Here is a 10169-nt window from a genome sequence, read left to right as displayed (position 1 = left end):
TTAAGTCCAGATGTCTGAGTTTTCATGGGAATTAGTTCATATATCTTTCCAAATAAAGAATATTTCAGAAACTTTTGTCTAAAACTGGGCGTGGTTTTCAGTGCTCAAATCTAATTACTTCATCGAGTATGTTGTGTGACAATTTTCTTCACCTCAACCCTCACACATATATTATGTGAAATTTGAAGCCTCTGTATCTGAGGTGTGGCTCACTAAGCAGAGCAATTAAATTCCAACCTCAAGACCTCTTACTTAATTGGGGAATTCACTAACAATATCCATTAAAGTGAGGCTTTCTTACTGCTAATCCAGTTCCTGGGTGATTGCTTTGAGTTCTACAGAGGAAATCTTCTAATCCTCCAATTTATAGTAGAAATGATTTGTTTCAAAGTAATTTCATATGGCTCTTTCTTTTTTTAAAAAATGTTAATCATAGCAATATTATACAATAGTAATTATTACTTCTGTTTTATATATAGATTACCAATGTAATTAATAATATTTTATTAATAAATATTTTTGTTTCATGTATAAAGAATAATTAAAAATTAGATTATACCAGTGTGAGTGTGGGAAATATTCTTTGGATAATGAAAGAATAATTTAAAAAAAAAAAATTCTATCAATGGATAAAACTCTAACTTGCAAATAAAGATTAAAGAAATGTCTGAACGAAACAGATTTGAGTATTGATTGTTACACAAGACTTCAATTTCATGAAATAACATTATAAAATATTTTTAAAAACAGGCTGGAGTCTATATATCTACATATTTACATCTATATCTTTATGAAACTCTTCAGAATTTTCGAAAATACTTAATATGTATCCATTATCTATGTATTAAAGAGTTCATCTAAAGTAGAAAAAGCAACTAGTAAATAACTAATGTCAGTAAAGACCCACCTGCTATTACTTAATCATACCCATATTTTGCCACAAAATAGTCATGTCAGGGTCATTACTGAGAAGAATGTCAAATTGGCCAATTTAATGTTACTTAGGGCTTACTTTATCTATATAACTGTCTCAGATAAGAATTGCAAGCTAATAATAATTACATTAGTGTCAGAAGTGTAGGGGACACCTATGGTTTATTTAGTAGGGAAAGATAGTTTTAATGTTTAAATTGAATTTTACTGTCTACTTTAAGACAGTTAAAATAGCATATGTAAAATATTCAGCTTCCCCTTTAACGGTTGATAGCTGAAAAATACAATGTTGTTTGAAATAGCTTGTCTGCTGCTACCTCAGTCAAAGTTGCTTGTCAAAAGGCATGTTGTACCTTAACTTGGTTATTCAGAAATATAAATGTTACTATATTTTTTTGAAACACAATTTTAAAACATTATTATTATTAGAGACAGAGTCTTACTCTGTCACCCAGATTGGAGTGCAGTGGTGAGATCTCGGCTCACTGAAACCTCCGCCTCCCGGATTCAAGTGATTCTCCTGCCTTAGCCTTCTGAGTAGCTGGGACTACAAGTGTGCACCACCGAGACTGGCTAATTTTTGTATTTTTAGTAGGGATGGGCTTCGCCATATTGGCCATACTGGTCTGGAATTCCTGGTCTCAAGTGATTTGCCAGCCTCAGCCTCCCAAATTTCTGGGATTACAGGCATGAACTACTAAGCCCAATCACATTTAAAATATCTTATTATTAAAGGTTACCAACCATCTGTTCTTCATTTGTACCCTGTGGATTTAAAAACTTTATTCCTTTTGGTATAATGTTGCATTTTCCAAATTCATATACCTAATAGGAAAAAAATTACAAAAGTAAATTTGTAAACAATAACATTTAAAGTAATGTGATCTACATATGATCATGGTCCTCATTCACAGATCCAACACACACACTCCAGATTTCACACACACACACACACACACACACACACACACACACACTCCATATTTGACACAGAGCCACCAGAAGAATTATGAAAGAGTATAAAAGAGCACAGAAAACTAGTACAACCTGGAAAGGTATTTTGGAAATGAAGCCTATCTATATAATTTTTAGAAATTCTTAATTTTCAAAGACAGTTAAGATTCCCCTATATATATGTATCATACAAACTAACAACCACCTTAAAAATATTTGCAATTGCCACAATAGTAGGTTGTATTTGTTTTAAAAATTTCCTATCTTTAAAATGTTAAAAATGATTTGTTACCACATCTTCATTCATAATAGACATGTTGAACGTGTAGAATAGCAACAAAATTTAGGTTGATAATACGTAAAGAGAAACAATTAGATTAACATGTGATTGATTCAAAGTTAGCATGAATCTATACTAAATAATCTAGCATGGCAGAGAGCAAGGATACCAGAGAACTTTTGGAGGATGTTGCTCTTTTCTATCTGGAAAAAAAAAATTGGAATTGATAGCAAAGAGAGACTTTGATTCCGTTGCTACATCAACCAATGTGGTAGCAGTTAGAAAGATTAAATGTAAAGATGTCTGAGGGGGTCCACGTTAGTCTTTCTCCTTCATGTGAAGCTCAGCTTGTCAAATCTGTCAGAATAACTGGTCCAAATGTCCAGAGAGTTCTTGGCCAGGAACAACAGTTAACAGAACAACATATTATGTATGTTCTATAGTTTACAAGGCATTTTGCCACACATTATCCCCTCTGTTCCTCACAACCACCCAGAGAGATTGATACATTGAATATTGTATTTTTCAAGTTCAAAGCTAAAAGCTGAATGAGTTTTAAGTAATTCACATATGAACACATAGCTTATGGTAGCATATTCAGGACCTAGATCAAAGTTTTCTGATTTCTGATTCTAATCACAGACTTATTTTGATTGCATCTGCTCTCTAAGAAGATTCAAATCATATATTTCATCAAGACATAAGATATATCATAAGTTTGTTAAGTGTCAAAATATGTGAAAATTTTTCTAGATGACTTCAAATTCCCCATGAACTTATTTTGTTCTAATATTAATTAACATCATGAAATATCTATTCTGCAAAGCATATGAAATAACACAGCTAACTTGAATGTTAGCTGTGTTAGTGGTATGATAAATTGTTTACTTGGGGTAAGATAATTTGCAATATTTTTTACAAATATTCTTAGGGAAATCATTCTAAAAGCAAAAATAAACAAAATGAAATGTAAAGATATAGGTGTTTATGAGTGTGCACATGTGAACATTTCTCACTTCAACCTATAGGGTGCTTCCTATGCCAATTTTCAGGCTAGACCCTGGAAATGCAACAAAAGAGTGAGTTTTATTAGCAGTGAGTTTTATTAGTAGCAGCAAGTGCTATTCCTACACATAAGCTCCGTCTCATAAGGAAGACTGATATTAATCAAATAATCATTTTTTTTCATTTGTTCTTTAATTCAGCTAACATTATTTGGCATTCAGCAATGGGAAATTACTCTAAGTGCTACAGATTCAACTGCCTAAATGTAAATGCATTACTCACAGATATGAAGTAATAGAGTTTGTACCTTCATACATTCTATAACTGGAACACACCACCAGATCTGCCTGAAAGCAGAGGCTCATGAACAGTTCACCATACCACAGCCCTTTTTTGCATACTTAGAAAGTGCCAGTTCAAGTTGGAAATTTATTTGAAGCATTTTTTTGGCTCAAAAATGTATGTAAGTTTGCATAATTAAAATATATGTAAATATGTATTTATACCATATAATATATATATTATTACAATATAAAGATATACAGATTTTACCTCCAAATTTTTGAGTAACATTGATTCTTGGAATAGATGTTCTACTGAGACATATTTGGGGAGTGGGACACAATTATTTCCTTTGCAATATTGTTTTAACATGTATTTTTAAAAGTACAGGAATTAAGACTGAGAGACGTACAATAAGAAACTGTTCTGAAGACCCAGAAATGCAAAGATGAAATAACATACTCAGAAGGACTTATTGCATTATTTTTTCATGTTATTAGAGTGATTAATACCTATCTTGCAGAAAACCAATGAAATAACATATATAAAGGCAGTTCTCAGCGCCTAGGGCATATAGTAAAAAAATCAATCAATATTAAAATATATTCTTGGCTGCTTTTTGCAATAGCTCAGTTTGGAAGTAATGAGGCAGTCATTAAAGAGAGAGATATTTGGGATGTAACATCTCTGGCATATGTCCTATCTCTTCTTCCTCAATATCTGTGCCCCAATTCAATATAAGAACAAGGAAAAGATAACCCTATTGCTAGGAATCAGAGTGACTGTTCAAAAGATAATGAATTGAATAGAATTAAGAATGCCAGTGAGCTGGGTCTAGTTTGCTTGTACAGATGAAAAAATGCATGTTGTTTTATTTAACTCTTAATAAGAACTTATTTTGTTTTTTAAACAACAACGTAAAATACTGAAGTTCCTGCTATTATTTTTGAAAACTATCTGGAAAAAAATATTTTCATCATTATCCCCCCAGGTGCAGTATGATAGCTGTGATGAATGCTTGATTTGTAATAAATGACCACCTTTTATCTTACAGGTAATTTTACATAACCGGCGAAATTTGCCAACATTTCAAAATGGGAAGTATGATGATGTGGCAGATATTTAGTCTTATAAGGGTTAATTATAAACATGGTCCTACCAGTCTATGATTCAAATATAAAATGAAAATGTCTTTGTTAGTTATTTCCAAAAACAAAGTTGTAATTCCTTACTAGGTGAGAATATAAAGTGGGACTTTTAAAGTCAGTGCAGCAGTCATGTGTAACATGACTTGTACTCCTATGCATTATATAGCCCAGTGTCATAGAAAGCTGGATTGAATTTTGTTTATTATTTTTATATTATTTTATAGTTTATACTGCCAAGCACATCTGGATATGATATTATCCTTTATATCATATCTAAGTTCAAATATCATTTATTTCTTTAATATTTCTCTACTTTACCTATATGTATCTTTACTGATTTCTCTAACATTTTTAGAATATTGGCACTTTTTCCTCATCATTTGATTTTCTGTAATTATTATAATTAGAGATTTTATCTTCAATCCAACTTTCCCCTTTTAGGAGAGAAAGCTAAAAATTTAAGTGGTTTCTCTTTTTGCCAATTCAGATTTTCAAATGGCTAACAGTTTACAAGTATTAAACTTATCAGAATCCTTTAATTTCTCAAAAATAGTTTCCTTCATATAGAAGAGCCTCGTATTACCTCTGAAAAAATTAGTAGCCTCAATATTTTGTAGACCAACATGGAGGTAAAGGGGTCTGGAATATTCTCTAAATTGTTTTCTAATTGGTTCTGTGATGGTGGTGCTGGTGATGGTGTGTGTGTGTGTGTGCGTGTGTGTGTGTGTTTGGTGTACACACAATCTTGTTTAACCTGTGTCTATTGGTGGTGGTAAAGTACTTCTTTCTCCCTTTTCAAATAAAAATGTCTTATTGTAAAGAAGACACATAAACTACCAAATGCAATGTGATGTTTTTGTTAAATAATAAGCAACAGAAGCATGCAGAAATAAATATTTCTCATGGAGCTAAAATATATACAACTATAAAATCATAAATATACTAGAGAATTATAATATGAATTTGTAAATTGTATGCAAATAGCTTGAAACCAGATCTATAAAGACATAAATAAAGCAACAAGACTGAAAGGTTTATACGTTGGCTTGTTTATAGAGTAGCACAAACATTTTTCTTTTTTAATTGGCAATTAATTTTCGGCAGCCATCTAGGTACTTTCATGTCAAATTACTTTCCCTACACTAAACAAGATTAGGCATCCAAGCAGCAAAGCACTTACGTGAAAGTGAGAAACTGACTGTCAAGTAGATATTTTCCACCTATAACCAATTAAAATGTTTCCTTTTTGATGAATGGGTGTTGTAATATCACATTTTGTATTTTTACCTAAGTACATACCTGTATAACGTCCCAGTTCACAAGTACTAAAAAAGATGGGTACTGAGATTTCTGTTAGTTTCTTTATGCAATTTACCTTCAGAATAAAATGAACGAGCATTTTCCATGAAGGTGAAGGAACACTTTAAAAGACAGCTTTCTTACACTGCTGCACACAAATATACAATAGAACATGAACACATATAGGTTTATGGGATTGTGTAAAAATATATATAGAGAGAGATGCATATATTTGTTTTAAGCAATAAACTTCAAAAAATATTTTCATCAAATAACTTTTAGCCTCTGAGTTCCATGCAGATTATCATTTTACATTAAAATGTAAAGATGCCTGTATTTAAAAATTAGATCATTGACACATAAGGTAAAAAAGTAATGTATTATTGATAATCTTGAAGTGAATGACATAAAAAGAAAAATATTGATTTTTTGAAGATGTCTCATTTTTCTTACTTCACAGAAGACTGATGCAGGTTCATGAGCCTATCAATATTATTTGAATTAATGCATATTCCTTACTATTGATTGTTTTAATAATGATTGTCATAACTGATTTATGGGCACTTATGCCTGTTAAATATTTTAAGAAGTAAATATCAGATTTGTATATATAAGTAGATTGACTTGAATAAACAACAGAGTTGGATGTTAATATTATGCCTTTTGGTTCAATCCATGTTGTTATACATTATGCAAGATGCATTTTTAAGATAGTAGCAAAAATCCAACTAAAAGTTGATATTTGATCACACTGCTCGTTAGAAGTAAGTACAATGAAGTATTTTCAATTTTGAGGCAGTGGTTCTCATGTTACTTGAAAATGTACATAACATCTGTGAGAACAATTAAGATCTATTAAACTAAAACATAAAATTTCAGCATACTCAATATATTTAAGATGGATTTGTTACTATAGCTTAGAATGGAATATAGGATTACAATTCTTATTTTCAGCTTTCTGTGAAGACTGATACTTAATACTTCCCCCATTCTCCCATTCAATGGGCTGTCTTTTCATTTCCTTGATGATATCATTTTCAGCACAAATAATTTTAATTTTCATTTAGCTAGATTTGTCTATTTTTCTTTTATCATTTATGTTTTTGATATAAAACCTAAGAAATTATAATCTAATCCAAGGACATAAGGACATATTTCTAAGCATGCCTCTAAGTGTTCTACAGTGCTAGCATTTACGTTTAGATCTATGATCTATTTTGAGTGAAATTTTGTATACGGTGTGAGGTAGGAGTTTGAATTCATTCTTTTGCATGGGAATATTGTCTCAGTGGTAGATTTCAATCATTTGTTGAATTGATTTGTTTCCCCAATGATTTCTTGTTTCCCCATTTAAATGTCTTGGTGTCCTTGCCAAAAATGAACTGATCTAAATATAAAAGGGTTAGCAACAGGCTGTCAAATCTACTCCATTAATTATATGCACACACGCACACACACGCATACACACATATATGTGTACATGTATGTGTGTGTGTATATATATGTATATATAATCATCTATATGCTTATACTGATACTACACAGTCTTGATTACTCTGACTGTATAGTAAGTTTTAAAATAGAGAAATGTGATTTTTTAAAATATATTCTTTTTCAAGCTTATCCTCCTCATCTTTAGTAAAAACTTTTGTTTCAAAATCAAAAACTTTTGTCAGAAAGTAGTATAGCCACTCCAAATCTTTTTTGATTGTTATTTTTATAGTATCTTTTCTAATCCTTTTACTTTCAATCTATTTAGATCTTTGGATATAAAGTGTATATCCTACAGAGAGCAAGAAACTGGTTCTTATCTTTTAAAGAAATACAGTTGGTGGGTGCGGTGGCTCACACCTGTAATTCCAGCACTTTGAGAGGCCGAGGCGGGCAGATCACGAGGTCAGGATATCGAGACCACTGTGAAACCGCGTCTCTATTAAAAATACAAAAAATTAGCCAGGCACCGTGGCAGACGCCTGTAGTCCCAGCTACTCGGGAGGCTGAGGCAGGAGAATGGCGTGAACCCGGGAGGCGGAGCTTACAGTGAGTCCGACATTAGGCCACTTCACTCCAGCCTGGCGACAGAGCAAGACTCTGTCTCAAAAAAAAAAAAAAAAAAAGGAAAAAAGAAATACAGTCTGTTAACTTCTACATTTTGACTGATTGTTAATTCATTAACATTCCTGTTGTTATGGCTATAGTTGAATTTACATCTACCATTTTTATTTTTGTTTTATATGTGTCTTAAGTCTTTTTTGTTCATGTGTTTTTACTTTACTGTCTTCTCTAATTTTAAATGGATGTTGTTAACTGTCACAATTCTATTAGTAATTTTATAATTCTAATTTGAAATTATTATCTTCAAGTTTGCTCCAGGACATACAATAAATATCTAAATTTTTGAAAATCTACTTCAGATTTATACTAATTTAGTATCAATTAACATATAATCTTCATTCTTATATAGTGGCCCTCCTTCCTGCTTTTTGTGCATTTCTGTTAAACGTATTGTTATGAGTGTTTTCCTCCAAAAAGATATATTGGTGTTCAAACCCTCAGTACCACAGAATGTGATCTTAATTGGAAATATAGTCATTGCAGATGTAATTAGTTAAGCTGAGACAAGGTCATACTGCAGTAAAGTGAGAGTTTAATCCAATATGACTGATGTCCTTACAGGAAGAAGGTGTGATGACATAGATTCTCAAGGGCAATGCCAAGTGATGACAGACGAAGCCATTGGAGTGATACAGCCATCAGCCCAGAGCACTAAGGATCCATGACCGTCAGAAGCCATAAAGATGCAAGAAGGGAATCTCTCCTACATGTCTCAGAGGAAGCATGGTTCTGTGGCCACATTTATTTCAGACTTCTATCTTCCACAATTGTTTAAGAATTAATTTCTGTTGTTTGATTTTCTTAACTATGTATTAGTTATTTTTACTATTATTCTTAGAATAATTCTTAAGGAGACATGTTTTTTTTAGTTGTGGGAAAGTATATATAATATAAAATTTACCATCCTAACCATTTTTAAATGTACAATTTAGTAGTGTTAAGTGCATTTATATTGTGGTGCAAACAATCTCCAGAGCTCTTTTTATCTTGCAAAACTGAAACTCTTTATACCCATAAAACACTAAGCTCACATTGCCTCCTACCTCCCAGTCCATGAGAGCCACCATTCTACTTCCATCTCTGTGAACTTGCCTGTTCTAAATCCTCATATAAATGGAATAATACAGGGTTTGTCTTTTTGTGACTGGCCCATTTCACTTAGCAAAATGTTCTCAAAGTTTATTCGTGTTGTAACATGTAAAAGACTTTCCTTCCTATTTAGGTGAATAACATTCTACTCCATGCGCATATTGCATTTTGTTTGCGTATGGACATTTGGGTTGGTGCTACCTGTTGGCTATTGTGAATAATGTTGCTGTGAACATGAGTGTACATATCTCTCTCCAAGACCCTACTTTAAATTATTTTTGGTATATACCCAGAAGTGCAATTGCCAAATAATATAGATGTCAACAGAAAGAATCAAACTCTTTTTTCTGTTGTTTTAATCAACTCAGTTTGTGGTACATTGTTATAGCAGTCCTAGGAAACTGATGCACATGTTAGGTCTACGTATGCTACAAATCTAATAAGAAATTGTTATAATTTTATGTATTAGTAACCAGCTGCCATAGATTTAGTGGAATAACAGTTCGTATTAGTTATCTTATAGTTCTGTGGGTTAAAAGTTGGACATTGGTATCATTATGCTAAAATCAAGGTGTTGGCTGAGCCACATTCATTTTTGTAGGCTCTTGGGAACAATCAGTTGCTTTGCTTTTTTCCAGTTTCCAGGTAACCCCTGCATTTCTTGGCTGATTGCCTTCTACCTCCATCTTGAAAACCAGTAACAATGAATTGAGCCCATTTCATATTGCACTTTTTGAACACTCTTCTCTTCCTCCTCTTTTTTCACTTTTAAGGATCATATGATTAAATGTGGCCCAAACTAAATTGGGCCAAAATTGCCTCTGTAGGTCTTCATTTCTTCCTGCGGCTTAATTTATCTAGTGTCGTCCCTTTCTCCAATACTCAGTTATTACCTCTTGCCTACTTTATGCTGTTATTATTGAAAAGATTACGCATCTACTGTGGGATGCCCTCCTCCTCCCAGATCCATATATTTAAGTCAATCCCCAGTAGATCAGAATGTCACTATATTTGGAACTAAGGTCTTTAAGGTAAATTGAAATACTTAGGTAGGTCCTAATCTA

The sequence above is a fragment of the Macaca fascicularis genome, chromosome 17, assembly GCF_037993035.2.
Source record: "Macaca fascicularis isolate 582-1 chromosome 17, T2T-MFA8v1.1".
In the NCBI taxonomy this organism is placed as follows: domain Eukaryota; kingdom Metazoa; phylum Chordata; class Mammalia; order Primates; family Cercopithecidae; genus Macaca; species Macaca fascicularis.
This window is presented reverse-complemented; position numbering follows the sequence as displayed.